The sequence below is a fragment of the Ambystoma mexicanum genome, chromosome 11 (genome assembly GCF_040938575.1).
Source record: "Ambystoma mexicanum isolate Mex_15411 chromosome 11, UKY_AmexF1_1, whole genome shotgun sequence".
Lineage (NCBI taxonomy): Eukaryota > Metazoa > Chordata > Amphibia > Caudata > Ambystomatidae > Ambystoma > Ambystoma mexicanum.
This window is the reverse complement of record NC_090934.1, coordinates 233,660,710-233,681,556: the sequence shown is the minus strand read 5'-3', so window position 1 is coordinate 233,681,556 and position 20,847 is coordinate 233,660,710. Positions and strand designations below refer to the sequence as shown.

The 20,847-nt window shown below is 44.1% G+C and overlaps 1 protein-coding gene across 1 annotated transcript in view; it reads right to left on the bottom strand.

The window, feature by feature from the left end:
• Positions 1 to 20,144, bottom strand: part of MED18 (mediator complex subunit 18) — a 361,400-nt gene extending 341,256 nt beyond the window's left edge. The window contains exon 1 of the mRNA XM_069622938.1: positions 20,049 to 20,144. The gene's annotated coding sequence lies outside the window, so the exon portion shown is untranslated. The remainder of the gene's footprint in view (positions 1 to 20,048) is intronic.
• Between the last annotated feature and the right edge of the window lie 703 nt (positions 20,145 to 20,847).

Below are 20,847 nucleotides of genomic sequence, written 5' to 3'. Positions count from 1 at the left end.
GCTCTCTGGCCGTCAATTATCGTGTGCCATGGCTGGTGGTGAGTGTAAAGCTTTTGAGCCTCGCTATCTAATATATATAAAAATAAAATGACTTACTAGCAATTATCTTTCTGTGGCTTGATCTGCTTAGAGGTACATGCTTTACTTAGTCCACCATCTAGAAGTTAGTGCAGAGAATTGCATTTTGTTTTTTTCAAATTCAAAAAGGGGCGTGCCTTTTATTTTATCCCGATTCTATGTGTCTCCATGATCCCACACGCGTCAACATCCTCTGACTGTTTTCTGACACGACGTGTGTGAAATAGATGTTTTATTTATTTTTTCCATTTGCTACTAAGTGTGAAAGATGTGCGGGTTGCATATGACTAAGCAGATACAAGCAATAGAAAAAAGATTACTGCTAAGTAATATTTGCCTTCTGAGGGCTTGTGAATCTGCTTAAATTCACATGATTTTCATAAATTACCAAGCAGTGTACGGTTATGGACTGATTATGGTTGTGGGATCGATCTGTTAAGTGTGCGCTAGTCTCCACTCTTGTTTTGATCTATTCAAACTAGAATTTAGATCAGGAAAAGGGTAGCAGCGAGTAAACTACTTCCCTCAAACTGCCCACAGGGTTTGGAAAAAGTTAACAATGAGTTTTGGGTTTGGGAAGGTATCTCACGCTCAAAACCCCTAAAAGGTAAAATAGTTCACTAGTACAAGATTTATATCATTGAGATGATTCAGATGGTAAATTGATATTTATTCCTCCGACTGTGAACAGCTAACACGTGTTTCGACCAACTGTCGTTTTCAAGGCTGTTATGAGTTCGTACATCACAAACAATAAGATGTGTCGCATGTTCAATACAGAGTTATTATTATACAATAAACTTCATAAAGACTTGAAATCCAAAGTTCTCATGGACTAGATATCCAAAATGTTGTTGAGCCTAATTGCAATAATTGACCCCAGAGGATCTTGAGTGAGAGCAGCCAATTCCCATCTTTTTTAAAATCATTGTTGGAGATAGGCCGAATGGCTCCACAAGTAGGAACTATTGATAACAATGATCCATTGCTTTAGTTGAGACAGACATCTTCTTAAGATATTTGTGGCCTCAGATAATTATCCACAGAAAGATATGCATTTCATGATCACAATTGAGGCCGACCAAAGTGCATCCCAGAAAGCAAATTAATTTACACTCCAATTGTCTTAGTTTGAGCCTAGCATTGCCACCTCTCTTTCCCTTCTCAGATTCATTAATCCAATAAAACGGATATCTTCCTTATTACTCAACTGATGTTGTCTTGCCAATTTATGGCCAATCGAGATTTGGGGTCCGTACTTCTCAAACTCGCCAAATGTTCCCTAAATGAGACTCTTAACTGTCTAATGGTAGTACCCACATACAATTTGCCAAAAACACAAATGATAGCATATACCACATAACAGGTTTTGCAGTTTATGAACCCATTGATCTTAATCGTTCTACCATTAGCATCGGTAAATATATCACAATTCTCATGAGCATATTTGCAGTAGTTGCAACTGCCACATTTATAAAAACCTTTGCTTTTATTAAGCCAGTTCTCATTAGTGCTGTCATCTTTGATGTTCAAGAAAGAAGGGCTCAATTTATGCTTAATCGTTTGAGCTCTGGTAAAAGTGATTTTGGGTTTATCAGACAAAAAGAGTAGCAGATCCAGGTCTAATTTCAAAATGTGCCAGTGTTTAGAAACCAAATGATAGAGAGTAGAGGAATCCTGTGAGAATTGGGTGATGATAGCAATGTGTTTTTGTTCTGGTTTCACTTTGGTGTAATCAAATAAAAGGTCTAACTGTTTAAACCTGGAGTATTTATTAACAGCTTTGCTTATGCTGGTGTGGTTGTAACCGCTATTCAAGAACCTTCTCGTCAGTATATTGGATTCTTCTAAAAATTCAATAGCCCGGCTGCAGTTTCTCCTGGCCCTGTAAAATACTCCTGCAGGAATGTTATTAATTGTGGATCGTTGATGACTGCTATGAGCAAAAAGTACAGAATTAACTTCTGTTGGCTTACGATAAGTTCTGGTTTGTATCAAGCCATCCTCAACCAAAATATGCAAATCCAAAAAAGTAAGTAAATCCAAAAAATCAATAGAGTATGGGCTAGCTGTGCCCGTAAAACTTATGACAAAGTTGTTAGTGTTGGTATGCAGAACCAGAGTATCAAATGATTCCAAAGTACCCTTCAAAACAATAAAAACAACATCAATAAAATGTCTACATGCAATAAGATTGGTTCTGAAAGCATCCTGATTATAAATATGTGATTCCTCAAACTGGGACATAAATAAGGTTGCCAAAGATGGAGCAAATTATTGATAGTATTGTGCATAGTATTGATCATTAAAAGTGAATACATTGTTGTTTAACATGAATTTCAAAAAACTCTTGAGCATATTAATATGTTTCAAATAGGATGCGGATGAATCACAAAATGTATAGTCAATTGTTTGTATCGCTAAATCATGGTCTATGCTCGTATACAAAGCCGAAACTTCTAAATTGGCCAATAGATAATCAGATTCCCATTTTAGGGTCTTAAGAAATTGGAGTATATGCGTACTATCCCTGGTGTACGATTTTATTCGAAGAACATGTGGTTCCAATGCTTCATCTAGGTATTGAGACAAACCTTCCCTTGCCCACCCTGTACCACTCATTATAGGTCTGACTGTCGGTAAAGCATTGAAAGATTTGTGTATCTTCGGTAAGAAGTATAGGGTGGGCATAGTTGGTTCAGTGTTGGTGAAAAATGTTTTCTCTTTCTCAGTTAGGAACCCCTTGTCGTACCATGTTTGTATAAGATCAAGAAGTTCAGCTACAATTTTCTTGGTTGGATTGGACTTCAACTGGGTATAACATTGCAAGGTATTCAAATGAGACATAGCTATAGAGACATAATCGTTGGTCTTCATCACCACAATATTTCCCCCTTTTTAGCCTCTTTGACTGTTATTGACTTATCTTTAGCTAGATCCTCTAAAGCTTTAGATTCCTCTTTACTCAAATTGGATCTGCTTTTCTTTCTGCTGTGATAATTTTTATCCAAATACTCGTGAATGTCCTTAGTAATAGCTTTATGGAAAGTCTCAATGACATTATCCATCCCTAATTGGGGTGTGAACTTTGATTTTGGTTTGAGTTCTCTAATCTCCAAGTGTCTGGTATTAACACCTAAATCACAGCAGATGGTATCTGTATCTGTGTGGGTTTCCTGGTTTAGTGTCATTAAAGTTTCAATGTTGGCAATGTCTGATATGGTGTATGTACTAAGAGGGTCCAATGTGGCCTTAGGCTCAAATGTTCGCATCTGAGTAGCAAAGTTTTTTTCAATTTTAGTTTCCTCAAGAATTTGAAGAGATCAATTTGTAAATTAACGTAGTCGGTGCAAAGGAAAAGCCTTTATTGAGCACAGAAATCTCAACATTGGTTAATTGTCTACTTGACAGATTAATGACCAAATCAGAGACTGGGTTATTTCACCTGACGTTTGTTGGTGTTTGACCTGGTCAAGATCCCTGAACGACCTAAGTCCTCGTGGGAGCTTCCACTCCCGCTTCCGCTTCCCCCCTCTCCGAGCCCCTTGTTTGGCACTTGGTATTGGTGTAGATGCCGTGGGTGGAATTGTGAATCTGACTTGTTTGGTATTTGTAAATCTTTGATTTACTTTCCTGTGCCTCCATTGAAAATTGATTCTGAAGCTTCTTGACCACTGGCACCTTCTTTTTAGTCTGGATCTGAGCTGGCAGGTGTGGTGTTTGATGAGCTAGGTTTCTGTCTAGGTGCGATATAATCATACTTTGGTTGGAAGGTGTATAACCTATCCTGCCTATAATCTTTGTCATCCCTGAAAAGTTTTCTAAATGTTCTCATTTTGATTTCATCCTGATAATCACTTAATTATTTGTCCATTTTATAATTGTTTTCCTTAGTTGTCTCTGCATTGGGCATATTCTTAATCTCTTCCTTGACTGTATTGATTTGTGCAATTACTCTCTTGTGTTCACATGTAGCATGTGTGATAAGTAATTCTAACATGATCTTGGAGCTTTGAGTAAGATTTTTTTCCCAGTCTTCTGCCAGATCAGCATCCTCATCATTGTCAAAATTCTGAAAAATGTATACTCGTAAACCTCTAGGAATGATCCCATTCTCTAAATAGTTAGCTAGGGAAGCATGTTCCCAGTACTTATTAATTTTCTGCTTGGATAATCTTTCTAATTTTATACATTTCTGTTTGTGTGTTGTAGCTGCTCCTAAAGGGGTTGGAGGTACTACCCATTGGAGCAAACAGAGCAGCTCTGTCTTCATCCCTATTGCACATATAGTCAGCCATAATGGATAGTGGATTTTCAGCAAGCACAAAGTGATCGAAAATAATAGACTGATTAAGGTTGTGGGATCGATATGTTAAGTGTGCACTAGTCTCCACTCTCGTTTTCATCTATTCAAACTTGATATTAGATAAAGAAAAGTATGGCTGCGAGTAAACTACTTCCCTCAAACTTCCCACAGAGTTTGGAAAAAGGTAACAATGAGATTTGGGTTCGGGAAGGTATCTCGCGCTCAAAACCCCTAAAAGGTAAAAGAGTTTACTAGTACAAGACTTATATCACTGAGATTATTCAGATGGTAAATTGATATTTATTCCTCAGACTGTGAACAATCGACACGTGTTTCGACCACCGGTCGTTTTCAAGGCTGTTATGAGTTCGTACATCACAAACAATAAGATGTGTCCCATGTTCAATACAGAGTTATTATTATACAATGATCACAATGTGATTAATATTCAAAGAACATGCTCTTGTTGTGATCATTGTATAATAATAACTCTGTATTGAATCCATTTTGCAATGCTGGCTTTGGTAACTGATCTCCTTCCTGAGCTGCATTTTGCTGTGTTGAGGTTGTACATGACTGCTTGGTGCATGTCGAGTGTGTAAAGATTTTTCTTCACCATTCTGTGGATTTTGAATGAAAACAGGTAGTTCGATGGATTGGTTTACATGAAATTTGGATATACATTTTGGTCTAAACCTAGGATTTGTTCTTAAAACATTGTTATGTTATCGTGACTTGTAAAGCGTGACGAACGCCAAAAGGCACCTTGGCGCTGCTTATGGAGAAAGAAGCTAGGAAAAAGTCTAGAAGAGGTACGTTATCAGTGTTTGGCAAAATTAAAGATAGGAGGAAATGGCCAGCATAAAGTAGGGAAGGCAGTTCAATAAGGTGGCTGCTGCAACCAAAAAGGAACCTCCACCAACCCGTCTCAGCTTAAACCTAGGGATGGAAACTAGAAGAACATTTGCTGAGTGAAGAACTCGGCCAGGGATACAATAGTGGAATTTCGCCTGTAAGTATTCGGCCCCTTGACCATACAAGACCCGATGGACAAGGCAAAGCCTTGAACTGGATACGCTGCGCTACAGGAAGCCAGTGGAGCTTCCGCAGCACATGTGTAAATGTGGGTAACCCGAAGAGTGGAAGTGGCCACTCGGTCAGCCGAGTTTTGGAGGACTTGCAACCGCCGCAAAAGATAGGCAGGCCGAGACAGATACAGAGTTACAATAATCGATAGAGGAGATGACCAAGGAAGAGACCACTGGGGCCTGAAGCTGCACTGAGATCAAAGGGGGGGCCTAACAAAGTATCTTAAGGTGTAAATAGCCCTGCTGGCACACTGCCCCAACCTGGGCCACCATAGACAGGGCAGCAGCTATTTCCACCCCCAGATCCTTAACTACAGGGACTGGGGAGGGAAAAGGACCAAAATAAGATGGCCAAAAAGCAAGGTTCCAGTACAAAAGAGCAACCGGGGGGCCAGCCAACATTATCCCCGTTCAACTTTAGCCAATTACCCCCATTGATTCCCCCACAGCATGCAGACAACTCTGAACCTGGTGGCTGACTAAGAGAAAGATAGATCGTGGCAGACCAAGATCTGTGTGTCGTCCGCATATGAATAGCAATGGAAGCCGTGAGAGAAGATGAATTTGGTTAAGGGCTGGATGTACATGTTGACAAGCGTAGGTGAGATGGCCGACCCTTGTAACACCCCACAACAAAGAATTTGCATATTGCGAAAAAAGGTTCTGAAGATAATAAAGCTTGGAACGTACTTATTCTCCTTATTGATGTAAAAGCAATGAGAAAAGAAACTGTACAAAAAAGTCCCTTAATGAAGCTTTGTGCATTGGTTCAAAATGAGACCACATTAATCTTTGTAAGACTGTATTTTAGGGCTCAGCCTGGAGAACAGTTATCTTCCACCATGATATCTTGTGTTGAGATGTGGTAATGATGATAAATTAACTTTAAGTGAATTGTAAACGAGACCAGAGACTAGAAGGTAAAGCAGGTCAATAACATCTGCTGTACAACAATTAATGGGGCTTAAATGTTTCTGTTTACACTGAATAACAAACCTTTTCCACTTATTATAGTAGCAAAGTATTGTGTTAGGTTTTCTTGCTTCATATAGTATTCTTATACACTGTGCTGGCAACTGTAAATGTCTAAACTCTATGGGCCTCATTACACGGTAGGTGGTAACCATGGTGCTATTAGCGGCATGGTTGCCGCCGGTATTTTACCATGTCCGCCTTGGTGGGTATCGGAATTACCGCCCTACTCCAAGGTGAGCGGGGGCGGTAATTCCCCATTCGCCAAGGCACTTCCCCATTCCCATTTTTGCCCCCAGAGGGCATAATGGGAATGGGGAAGGAGCTAATTACGGTACCGCAAATTGCGGTACCGTAATTAGCACCGAGGTCCCTTTGCAGCACCCTACTTTAACGGCTGGTAAAACCAGCCGTTAAGGTCGGGTCCCGCAAAGGGAACTCGTAGTAAGGCGGTAAGGGTTTACCGGTACTGGTGCCCTTACCGGTACCGGTAAACCCTTACCGCCTAACGTGTAATGAGGCCCCATAACTTCATGAGCCATGCTGTTAAGTTGGTAGCTTGAGTGTTTGGATGGGATATTTGTTTTTACTTCTGAGTGAGGAGATTGTATGCTGGTTGAGGTTTGATTGGCGGGCAAATTGACTTTTTCAGCAGGTGTGAGTACCATAGCTGTCTTGCCCACATTGTAGCAATGGGGATCATTGTCAGGTTGTCCTGATGCAATTTATGAACTCTCTGCATAGCAGATATGTTGTTCGGGGTTGGAGGGGTGTTTGCAAATATCCCCAACCAGTTCCTCCATAGTGCATTGCTGAGAGACCCAGGTTGTGGGTACCTGGATTCTATGCACAGGCCTTTTATTTGTTTTCTGCCATTGCAAACATGTCAACTGACAGTTGTAAAGATCTGTTTGCGTGTATTCCACTTGTGTTCTGTTACATGAACCCTGCTTAAACTGTCCACTAGACGAGTGTGTGCCGCTGGAACTTGTTGTTCTTGAATGAAGATGCATTTTCTTAACACACCAGCGATATATGTTTTGTACAAGCACTGACAATGTTTGAGTGTGTACTGCTTTGTTTGTTGATATAAAACATGGCTATAGAGTTGTCTGTGTTGATGAGGACGCAGTTCCCAACTAAGGTATGTTGAAAAGAGTACTATCCTGATTGCTAAAGACTCCAACCAATGTATTTGGGGTTTTCTTTGATGGTTTGACCACTTTCTTTGAACTGAGCTGTTGGCAGTGCGCTCTGTGATGAATCGCAGGAATTCGTCCCCTCTCTTCAAGGGGGAGCCCCCCCGCACCCCTTCTGAGTGTAGGGAGGAGAGCCTGCTCCGCAATACCCTTCCTAGGGGTAGAGGCAAGTGGACCTCACCGGTAGAGACTCCCCCTTTGGGGACAAGGACTCCCGTTCTGATGAAAAACTCCCTATAAATCTGCTTCATAATACCTCTGAGGACATCTACTGTGCAACCATGTAGGAGGAAGAAACCAGTATATGCTATGGTCATTCAGAAGCCATAAATATCTCTTCAAATGGAATATCCCATTCCACTGGGATGAAGAGACCAAGCGGGAGTAATAACGAAAGACCCGGACATACGCCAGGGAAATCTGAAGCACATGTCATACAGATGGAGGGATTTGTAAGGATGCAGAAGGAAGAGACTGACACACAGGTGGGATAGCGATTGCTATAGACTTTTATTACTCAGAAAATAAAGAGAAAACCTAACCTTCCCTATATCTATCATTTCCTCAACTAAAATACTAAAGGGGTCTTTCAGAATGTCCTTGAAAACTAAAGAGTCCACCGTCATGTTACAAAATCTCTAATTATGTCCCTTACACTTATAACTAAACTAGAAGGTTGCGTCACTGTTCCTGGTTCAGTTGAATGACTCTCTTCTCCTGGACTGGGTGGCACAGTTCTGGTTGCAAGTTCAGGGGGGATGGGGTGCATGCCGATTGTAGCAACTCAGTGTCTTGGGTCTGTTGGCTTGCCACGAAATATGCCTCAAAATCGGGTACCTTTATCCCTCCCTGTACGTGTGGTCTCTGTCATTTCTCCAACGTCAATCTGCATCTCGAGTTGTACCATAGAAAGTTCTGACAGGTGGTACAATGTCCAAGAAAAGGCCGTTTAATCGGTAACTCTGGTAACGCACTTCAGAGCTTTCCTTTGTATCCGCTTAGGGGAACAGACACGACTTCTGCACATTTATTGTAATACGGGACAGGTCCGCGTAGCGTTCTAGCACATCTAACTTGTATTGGAGATTGGTCTCTGGGTGTTGTAGGTAAAGGAGCATATCGTCCACATATAGAGATATCAGGTGGCTGCTGGCATGCATTCTGATGCCTGCCTCGCGATATTCTTTTCATAAATATATCGCTAGTGGCTCCAAGGCCATTATGAATAGCATAGGGGACAAATTGACAGCCCTGCCTAGTGCCCTTGCTTAACTGCCACTGCTCTGAAATAGTGTTGCCTGTCTTGGCTCTTGCCACTGGGTTGCTGTATAGCAGCTTTACCCATTTAATATATATATAGGACCTATATCAAAACTTCTCAATACCGCCAGTAGTCATGGCCACCTGACCGAGTGGAATACCTTGACTGCGTCAAGCAAAGCTACCACTAGGGGCTGAGTAGTACTATCCTGTGTCTGATCTATGATATGGTTCAATCGTCTCAGGTTACATGAAATATTTCTATCTGGAACATATCCGGACTGATCCGGGTGTATACGTTTGTAAATGACCGGCTTCAGCCTATTAGCCATCAGGGCTGTTAGTATCTTCCCTTCTGCATTGAGCAACGAGAGGGGTCTGTAAGAGCCGCATTCAGTTTCAGATTTGTTGGGCTTCAATAATGGGACTATAACTGACTCTCTTAATGACATGGGCAACATGCCCTTGTCTAGTGATTCATTCAGCATTGCCAATAGCGGGGGCGTGACCGCAGCCACAAATTCTTTATACAATTCACTTGGCAGTCCGTCCGCACCAGGAGTTTTACCTGTCGGCAACCCTCTTATAGTATATTCTAACTCCTCCGTGGTAATGGGGGCCTCTAGATTGTCTACTTCCTCTACATCTAGCTTTGGAAGATCTATCAACGCTAGAGCTTCGTCTATATCGGACGCCTAGGTTTCTGACTTCTCTGCATATAACTTCTTGTAGTAGTCATAAAAGCATTCATTTATGCCTTCCTGTGTCTCGCAGATCTCCCGATTCTCTGCTACCATTGTCCGAGTCATACTTTGCTCGGATTCGCTTTTATATAACCAGGCTAGTAAGCGTCCTGGTTTGTTCCCTTCAGCGTGTTGTCTTTCAACATATTTCCTATAACTCAGCTTACCTAATCTATCCCAGTTTAGTAGGCACTCCTGCTACAGGCCGACAGTTTCTTGAGCCTCTCTACCGGGTGGGTTCCCGGGCTCATTCATGGCCTCTAATTTAGCTTACGCTTTTCGTAAGTCACCCTCTATTGTGACTTGACCCCCTTTCGCTTTGGCAATTGTGTCCCCCTAATCACTACTCTGAAAGCCTCCCATAATGTACCTGTGGATGCAACACTTCCTGTGTTATACGCGAAATAATCTTTCACGCCTTCTCTAATATGCTCCCAGAATGCCACGTCCTTCAGGGACTCGCTTCTAAGTCTCCATGTTGGGATGCCTGCTCTTGGAGGGGAAGCCCGCCAATTGACCACCAGAGGGGCATGATCTGACAGCACTTGTGCCTTACCTTCTGCCCTCTCGAATTCGCAAAAGGTTTCTTCACCTGTAAAGATATAATACAATCTGGTGTATAGACCTAGGGGAGCAATGTAGTGTGAATAACCCAGGGCTGTGGGTGTAAAGGCCACCAGATACCTGAAAGCTGAAATGCTTGCCCGAGTGTAATCAGGGCTTTGGCGGCGGGGCATGGTGTTTGTATTTGTCATTAGACCTGTCTAGCATTGGGTTGAGCGTACAGTTGAAGTCCCCTCCCCATATCAGTGTGCCGTCTCTGTATGGGTTTATTTGTGGGTATAATGTGCAGAAGTAGGCAGCAGTCTCCTGGTTTGGCGCATATGTGTTAATAATGCAAAATTCTCTATGTTCCAGCCATCCCCGCATTCCAAACATCCAGCCCTCTTTGTCATGAAAAGTCTTGAGCACCCTAAGTGGCACTGACGGTGCCACCCATATGAATACCCTTCTAGCATACGCCGAGTATGCCGAGCCCAGCGTTCTGCCTCTCCATTTCTTAGCCAGGGCATCCTGTTTCTCCCTTGTGAGGTGCGTTTCTTGCAGGAGGGCAATGTCAATTTTTTTACGTCTCAAATATGTCATAATCCTGTTACGTTTAATGTAATTGTTAAGAACCCTGACATTCCAGGATGCTATTTTAAGTTCACCCATCGCACTACCAAGCTCTATAGGCTAACTACCAACTAACTTCCCCAACTCCCCAACCCCCGACCCCCCAAACAGTTGCCCAGCTCAATACCTTTTGCTCAGGCATTCCCACTTCTCACCTCCGCTCCAGGTTCTTGTCCCGGTGCGTGGGGCGCAGTAGGCGGATACATAACTGCAAGTATTCGAAAAACAAATACAGTCCTAGGTGCAGGACGCTCCCTCGCAGTGCGATCTTAAACAGGCACTACTTTGTTGGCTTCTGTAGTTCACAAATCTTAGTTCCTGAGGCCTCCGCCTGGAGGTCATATCGCTGCAGTGTCCTGTAGTTGCATAAGTCGATTTCCGTCTAACTAGTATAGCCACCTACGCATGCTTCCTCATCTCTGCTCGCTCAGGCGTCTTTTCCGGTTGGCAAATTCTCCATGTCCATTCATTTATGTACATCTTCGGGTTTATCAAAGAAAATGGCGTGACCTTTATTTATCATTTTCAATCTAGCGGGATACTGCAAGATGTACTTTAGGTTCGCTGCTCGCAGTCTTCTCTTACTGATATGTAGTTCATCCTCTGTTCATGTACTTGCAGGGTATAATCTGGGTATGCATTTATGGTGGCAGACACTCGCTGGATCGTACCTCATTTACAGACGTGTTCAAGGATATTTTCCCTATCTTTGTAGTTCAGCTATTATTGGCCGTGGAAGGGCTCCAGGCAGCGGTTTCCTCATCAAAGACCTGTGCGCCTTGAGTGAGCGCCCCAGTGCCTATTTCTTGTAGCAGCAAAGTCTCTATAAAGTTGATCGGGTTCATTCCTTCTTCTACTTCCGGGAGTTCAATAAGCCTTACATTGTTGATTCTGGCCCTTACTTCTGCATCTTCAGCTCTTTCCTCTAGATTATGTACTTGTTGCTGAAGTACCTTGACTTCTTCTGAGGTATCTTTCAAGCCACTTTTGTTTATCGCTACCTCCTTTTTAAGTGTCCCTGTGCGTTCAGCCAGTGCCCTCACGTCCTGTCTCAACAAGTTCACATCTATGCTGATAACACCCATTTTGGACTTGAGGGCCACCTTCAAGGCTGCTATCTGCTGATCTACTTTATCCTGCGTCTGCTCCCCCTGTAATGCTGGGGCCGTTTGGGCAGTGTTCTCTATTGGGTGTGCGACTTTGGTAAACGTTTCCAACGTAGATTGCTTCCCTTTGCTTTTTTGGGGTTTGGACAACATGGTCTGTTGCTGTGGCGCTTCTTTGCTCGTACACTTGTGGTATCGCCACTGAGTCGTGTCAATTCCTCTGTTTGCTGCCTAGCCACTTCCTGGCGCTCTGTACTTTTTCCTTGCCTCTTATTGGGTAATCTAACATGTCATCTGGGTATCTCTTGTAGCTTCTCAGACTGTTTGCCAATTTTTCAATGTCCTGGCCTTTTCCACCTTCGGCTGTTCACCCCAGGGTATGTTGTGGTGGTTAGCGGTTGCGCTCTGCTTTGACTTGTTGGCCTTTTGTACTTATGCTGTAGAATGCTAACATGTGTTGTGGCCTCCCAGCTCTGTATAGAACCTTCATTCTCCTGGGGGTTTTGCCGCTTTAGAACTTCAGTATCTGCTCACAGTTTCGTCTGGGCGAACCTGATGTCTTGCATCTCTCAGTAGTATTATGCAAACCCCAGTGAACAGTACCCCTTTATATATACGCCTTTTTTGCCTTCATGGGTGTCACATGCCTTCTTCCGTGCCGGTTAGTGGCGTCTTGCATGCAGGCTCTATTGGATTGTCACTTGCGTGTGTTCCGTATTTCCCTTTATTAGGGGATTTATTGTGCCTATGGATTACAGCACTGCAAATCTGCAGCTCTTTCAATACTGCAGCGTTAGACAATGTACAAGTGAATATTACTCTCTACTTAGTGCCGCAGTGCCGAATCTGTAAGTTCAATCCGTTGCGCCGCTGCTGTGGTCCCTACCTCAATCAGCTTGCTATGGCCAGCCGGTTATCTTGTGCATGCAGAATTTTATCTCCCTCAATTTTCTTATTGCGGCATACTCTGTGCATCGCTTGCTTGTGTTACTGAGTAGCTTGACTACTGGGACCTGCAAGCACTCCCTTGGCGCCCGCACTGATCCACTTCCAGCACCGCCTTTGCATGAATATGAGATTGTCCCAAGTCGCACCTTATTTGTCTGGGGTACCCGCTGTGCGCATAAATGTTCTGCAGGCTGCACTCTGTGGCCAGGGCTAGGTCTTAGCTCGGCCCGTCTTCTAGCTTACCACTGCAGCTGATACCACGTCTTGGGGGATTGCTGTTATTTCCAGCCCAGCATTGCTTCTCTCTCCCCCCAGGATTATCACAGTATCAAAGATAGCACTGTGCACGCCACAGTACTGTACAAAGAACCCTATGCTAAGGCCTCTCACGTGCCCTCTACAGCCTCCATACGGTAGCAAATGCTTGGGGTGATTGCTGTGCAAATGCTGGACTCACCCTTCTCAGCAGCTTAGTCTGCTTTATGCTCCCAGGCACCTTCCTTCTTTGAGCCGAACCCATGTGGGTCTTCGACGGGCAGCTGCCACTCGGGAATGCCCCTGTATTAGCCGTAACGTGTTGTGGTGCCTCTCCCCGAGAGCTCTTCGACCTGAAACCGCCATCTCTGTGCGACTCCTCCTCCGGGTTGCGGGCATCGGTCTGCCCTTTATCTGTAACTGCCACACTGTTCGTTGAAAATAGGTCCCGGCTATATGCACCTCTCGCATCCAGACAGTGCTGAACTCGTAGGCGCTAGTGCGTGTTATGTCCACCGTTACCGTCTTGCCTTCGGAATGTAGCGCAGTGCACACTGCTATTCTGTGTGAAGCCCACAATCTAAGGCTTCTTCTCCGGCACTTATTTCGCTGTTCTGTCGCAGCACCTCCAGTGTCAATGCAGTGGCATATGCATGCGCCACCTGATCCTGCTCGATGGGCACGCTCACCTCAGTCGCCCAATCAGCTGTCCATTCCGCATCAACTTCAACATGTATGTCGGTCTTGTGCAGGTCCCTCATGCGTTGCGGCCACACTGGATCGTCCCTCACTGAGGCTGTCTCACGGCATGGAGCTCTGCACTCCTGAAGTCCGCTGTCTTTGTAACACTGCCATCTTTATTCTTTCCTTCACGCCGGGTCTCAGACTTTCGGACGGTTCGTTCACTGTTAATAAACCACCTTAAGTTCTCATTTTGTACCCAGCTCTGCTTGCATTCTTTATGTGCACGGTGCTGAAACAGTAGACGCCAATGCTCATTTCAACCTCCGTTTCAGGGCAGGATCACTGCCGGATCACAGAAGAAGCAGGAATTGCGTCCTACTGCATGGCTGCTTAGCCACGCCCCCTCATTAAGGTAGTTATAGAGGCTTAGGTAGGCCTACGTATAGGGCACGGGTGGTATTTTGTAGCGGTAGTGAAATTATAGTAAGAAGTGATCATGTGTGACAATGGTGGTGCAGACACGGGGCTGGAGTGAAGGGAATACTGAAGCACTACCATATTGGAGGTGAGGTTTAGCATTTTGTATTCCTTGTTGTAAGTGCAGTAGTGTAGGATAATCAAGATTTTGAATCATTTCCCTTTCCCAAGCCCCAGTAGTGAAGCTGAGAACAGGGGCATTCATGCCGAATAGATAATGGTTTCATTGTATCCAGCTGCAGACCTCTTGGCGAACGGTAGTGCTGCGGCATTCACAAAGGACAAATCCACGGGAGTCCAGTTAGAGGCCTCGAGCTGGCAACATGTATGTTTAGATTTAGGACACTAGCACCACCCGAGAAAATGGCTGTCTTATTTGAACTACCAGGCTGGCTGGGGAACAGAGTACATCCATTCATAAGAATTAGGCTGATTGATGTGGTTCTTATAGAAAGCAGGGAGGGTGTGCCGCGGATGGGCAACCGATAAGGGGGGAGCGAGGATCAGAACATCCCGTGATTTACTCCTATTGTCCCAAGTATTCAAGGGTGCCAAGTCACTATGAGCACAGCAAACACAGCGCTGCCTCCCCCAGTAGGGTGTTATACCACGCACGCAGCGGCAGGGTACACAATTCCTTCATACGTGCCACTGCCCCATCTCCTTCAGCACCCATAGAATACGATAATCTCCCAGACACTATAGCATCTGCAGCTGCTCGAACTTCAGCGCACAGGTAACCCGAGCGGAGGCAACACAGTGATTTAGAGACAGCATTGAGGAGGACCGAAGAAGAGTTAGCACGGTTGAAACTGGACAGAGGAGACAGGCAGAGAGCACCTGTTGGGACTGATGAATGGCGAGCAGGGGATATTTTGTTTAGGAATGACAGCACTGCAATTAGGGATGTGAATGTGGAGATAGATGGTAAAGGAAAGAAGGACAGTATCCCAAAGGGCAACTTAGAGGAAGGCCACAGGCTAGGAGCTTATATTGCAGATCGGTTTGGTCCGATGTGGACATAGCCTCAATTGCGGTAGAGGAAGAGTGGGACACAGAGGGCGAGGCCCAGCCCATTATATCACAGTGGGTCGAATGTTTTTGCGGACCCAGCTTGAGATCGCGCTATGGAAGCATGTCGTTAGTGAAAGGGAAACGAGGGGGAAAGAAGACGATGGGGAGGCCAATAGGGGCACAGTTCCCACTATTACACAAAAGTCCTGGTAGGGCACAATATGTACTCTGGCCGCACAACGGACAGGAACAATTTGATTAAAACTTTACCATCCCTTACCACAGGCATGGGTATATGGATTTACGCATTTGAAAAACAGGCCGCTGGCCTCCCACTATCTATGGGAGACATGAAAAGTTTGTTTGCTGCAGTATTAGGGGTCCAGGCAGATGACATTTGGGTCAAGGCAAGGTATCCCGGAGTACAGATAGGGACGACAGCCATGACTGGGCACATTTAAATGACTGTAGGACCCGAGTTGGGACAACGCTGCAGCGCGCGTACCTCGACAAACCAGATCTCCATTCAATAATGGCACAAAATATGCTGGCGGATGAGGAACCAGTACAGTATTTGTTGCAAACGCAGGAGATGTGGAGGGCAGAAACGGGCGAGCCATGGAACCGGTCCATAGCATTCTTTTATTATATGGTGTAGCAAGGCCTCACCAAAGAGGTACAGAAAGCTTTATATAAGGTGGTAGGAACTGAAGCAAAAGAGTTGGTGGAGATACACTCAATTCTTGTACACCTTTGCAAAAGAGTGAGGGAGAAGGAAAAGAAAGTGGCAGAAATGGCACAAAAGCAGAAGTGAAACTGGTACAGAAAAAGTTAGCCAAGTTGACATCTGCCACTATTAGGCCATTATTAAAAGTACTGAAGGAGGCACGAAAGGATGGAGAGCCCCATCCCATGGACAGACGAGATGGTCACATGTTTCCAAGAGCTCAAAGCTGTTATCAGTAATGCCCCAGTCTTAGATACCCCCGGCTACACTCAGGAATTTTATTTTGTTTTCCCATTTAAATGGACAAATGACAGCAGTGTTGACACAGAAAAGTACTATGGGTCACAAGCCCTTGACTTAGCTAGACTCAGTGATGCAAGGTCAGTTCCTGTGTGAGCAAGCTTTGGCGGTGGCAGACTTTGCCATTAAAACATCTGCCACAATTACTATGGGGTGTTTTCCCTAACACTATATGTGGAACACGCAGTGTTTACGATTCTTGAGTGGTCCAAATCCACACTAACTACTGTGAGAAACCTGAAGGTGTTCTCTCATCTACTCACCTTGGATCTTCTATACAGGTGGACAGGGAAAGGTCATCGCTGTTGGATCCTGTCCCTGAGGGTGGACAAGCGAGGGAGTATCATCTGGCGCAGAAGAGGAAACCGAGAAAACTGAATATGTATTGAATACTGAATTGAATGAAACAAGCCAAGTTACATTTATTAAAATAGCGAATTGAAGGAAATCAATAAAACCTGCACATATTAAATACTGAAGTGATTGGAAGGCTAAGACTATTCATTTTGAATAGGGAGTTAACAGCCCAACTGCTAAACCTCAAAGTGAAGGCACATAATCAACTTGCTAAGACTCAGTGCGGCTTGATGGCTTGACGCTTGAACGCCAGAGTGAACACCAGAGGTCTTTTCCTTGAATCCTCATATAGGATCAGCGTGGGCAGAGGAGACTGCAGAAGAATTTACTGGCGCCGGAGACAGTGTCAGAGACGTAGACTGAGAGTGCCTGGGTGCCTGAAGGAAACAACGTATTAAACCGCTCACTGCGAGTGGCTTGGCTTGGAGTTGAGCTGCGTGCGGCTTGCGGCTGAGTGATTCATCTCACGCCTGTACGGTCCGCCCACCCATCTGCCCGTCCGCTTGTACTTCCATTGTTTTCTCCTCTACCCAATACCCCCTATCTTCTGTCCTGCCCGCCCTAACCTTAACCTTCACCGGCACTACGAGACGTCACTCTTTGATCTGCCGGTCACGATCGCCTTGACTCACCCTCTGCTGTTTGTTGCTTTCTGGGTTTTTTTGCGCGCAACCTATAGTGTCTGCTCGTAAGTGGCTATCATATCATTTTAGTAAAATTCAGTAAAATTCAGAAAATTGGCAGCCACAACCCCAGTGTGCACAGTGTAGTGCTTTCTGACAAAAAGTAATAGCCAATCTACACCCGTATCATCTGGTGGGCTTATTTTTTTAAGAGTCCGTGGGGGGACCCATGGATTCGAGTACTCGCCCGGCACTGATAATTCCATATATTTGCTACCATTCAGATACTGCAGGGTTCCTTTTTCGTTGGGTTCCTTTTCGTTGGGTTCCTTTTTGTTGAGTTCCCTTTGATCTGAACATCCTCGGAATACATCAGGACTGCTGCGTCAAGTATGCGTGCTGGACTTAGGAGCCAAATGGGGACTAATATACAACCAGGTTGTTTATTAGTGGCTCCCTTAGGAAACAGGGAACCTTCGATCGACCAGGTACCCTCCCTTCATGCCCAGCCTATGATCTCTTCTTCACTCTGCTTGTTATCCCCCACTACACTTGGTCTAACAGGGATTCCTTTGGAGGGAGAAAAGGATGACTTACATGTCTGTGGCAAACAGGTCCCTCAATTAACCCTCAACCATGATGACCAGTTCAACCTGGCACTTAACCCACAAGGTAATCATCCACACCTCTGAAGGCTTACTTATACCTAAAAAATCTATAATTCCCTACGGAACTGCTCCTTTGAACACTCCAAAGAGTCAGAGAAATATTAAGCCGATTGTGGGGAAAAGATATATGGATAATAATATCTTCAAATCAGCTTCAACCAGTACAGAAGTTAAATTGCCTAATGTCTTTAGACGGAACGCCATGCTGGACCACTCTGCCATGACGACTCCGGACTTCTTTGGAAGACAGAACGATATTACTGACATTAGCATAAATGAATGTGCTGCTAATGCTATGGAACTCCGTAATGAAAATGTGGAAAGTGTGGTGCAACAGACTTGTGATGCCTCAATTCAAGACTCACCAACTGCTCTAACAAATATAATAGATGCTATTGATGAGGCAAACCATAAGCCCAACGAGGCAGGTGGGGCGAACAACAACTCTGAAGTTTTACAGGACCAAGGGGGCTCCCCAAGGATGCACCATGCTTTGAAGGACCTTGATGAAAGGATCAGACTAACCCACCCTACTGTGTCGGCCCTGAATGTTGTCCTTAGCTCTTTTGTGGAGCTGTATGACAACATATGGGCTGAATTGAAAAACTCACAGAGACTCCTGGCAGAGGTCAATGATACATTTGACTGTATTGGCACTGATCTATTGGCTGAGATGAATACTAAATTGAATTTTATTGGTTCTGAACTTAGCCTCAGACCGGTAATTTTGGAGGGGACATTGGGGCTTGCAGAAGGGAGAACTCCTGAGATTAAGCCGGCCCCTATTAATACCACAACTGAGATCATTGAAATCTCAAATAGTGTGGCACTAAGTGGGCCAGCTGCAGGAGGCTCCATGAGTAGCCAGCAAAAGGGGGGGGGGGCATTGCATGTGATCCAAATGTCCCTGCGTCCCTGAATCCCCACAATCATGTCGAGAATACTTAGCATGTTATTGCTAAATTGGATAATGTTGTGGCCGAGGGTTGTCTGATTGGGGAGTGTTGTGTGAATGTGGACCCTCACCCCAAAAAGCATCCCCCCAACGCAAATTGAGATTACCTAAGCGGAAGTTTGCCATGAAAAGTTTACATGGTATATGTATCAAAATCCCACGTAACTGTCAGGACTTGACTTCTATCCTACACATGAGCTGCTGAGCCCCACAGACCCACCAAAGTGTAGCGTTCTCAACTAACAATAAAACCATTTGAGCTTGTGACACCCCGGAGGGAAAGGGCAAGTGGAGAAAATAAAAAACTCAGACACTGGAACTGCAACTTCCTTCTGGGGTGTATCTGTATAGGTGAAAGATTCACAAAGTTATAGTTCATACATTGCATTTCTGTAAAGTTATTAATATTTCAACTATATCACTAAGAAATACCTGAGAGTTCCTCTGCAATAGCCTAGAGGAAATTGTCTCTTGAGATTTCAAACTGAGTTCATAAATCTTTACCTTCCAGCTTCTTTCATGAGATTTTTAGCTGATTTTTTAAAACTCAGTTCTTGCCCATCATCTGATTTAAAGCGCGCATCCTTTAATTCAGAATGAGTATAGTTCAGGCTAAATATTTAAAGAGTCTCTACTCTGGAAAGAGTGTTATCTTTTGAATGTAATGCCTTTTCTTAATTGTGTCTTTCCATAAGTGTCTTTTCACTCATAGGGTCTTCTTTTGCTGCTCAGGGATGAAGTAGGCAATTCAGATAAATGTTTTATATTTCTTTCATGGATTGATAATTATGTATTCTCCATGTGGTTCATTACGAAAATGTTCACCTTTGAGAGAAAGTCTTGTTACTCGATGCGTAGCCAAAAGAAGAAAGAACAAGTACTTCTTAAATGTCTTCCAAATCTATGCAGTGTGCCCAGAAACAGAAACTTGAAAAGGGTCCCTGACTTCAATTACCAAGTCTCTGACTGATGTAATCGTCACCACACTTACCGCGCAACAAACCAAAATAATTCTACGTGTGCCGTGTAAACTTCTAATGGAGTCACTCGCTCTGGAACAGGAAAACAAAAGGCACAATGTAGAGAAAACGGTCACACGCGCAACCGCTTACCTTTATATCCTGACGAAAACAGCCCGCGAACTCCACTCTCTCTCACCTCGTATCATCGCCAGCGCTGAAAAAACACACCGGTCCGCAGCATCACCTCAGCAGGACACACAAGCAACGTCAGCTGCTTTCTCTTGGAAACGGGGACAACGAAGAACAAAGCTCCTGAAGAGGTAAGCGGAAATCGTGAGAGGAAGTCTAAACACGGTCTCTCACAAAAATAACACGCGCGCACTCACTCGCGTGCACAGTCAACTCATTAACCCTTCAACTGACGATTTCACTGTTACAAAATCTCCGGCTTTATTCCTACTAAAGAGATAAATAATATAAACAAGCTTGGGAACCTGAGTCTGAAGAATTAAATAGTACTTAGCTCAGAATTGAGATTTGAAGAACTTATTCGATTCTTCTAAATTGCAGCACATTAATTCTTCTTCCTGGAAAGTTACTTCCTGAACTAAACCAGATTTCTTCTGAACTTCAGAAGTCTTCACAAGTGTTATTAGGCCCAAATTCTCAGTAGAAAACAGAAACATTACTTGCTCAAAAGAAAAACTTAATTAAAGGCAGTTTAGAATGTTCAAGTCCATCCTTTGTTCAGCCTTCACGATTCCTGTTCCTTTCCTCCATCTTGGCTTGGGCTCACACCAGCATTCTGAGAACTAAAGTTAAGGCCTAACCAATTCCAAATGGAACTTCACTAATAACAAATGATAATTAAATAAATAAACTCTAAATGAGAAAATAAGGTACTGCACATCATCCAAAATAGAAATAAAACATGAAAACATATTAGTAA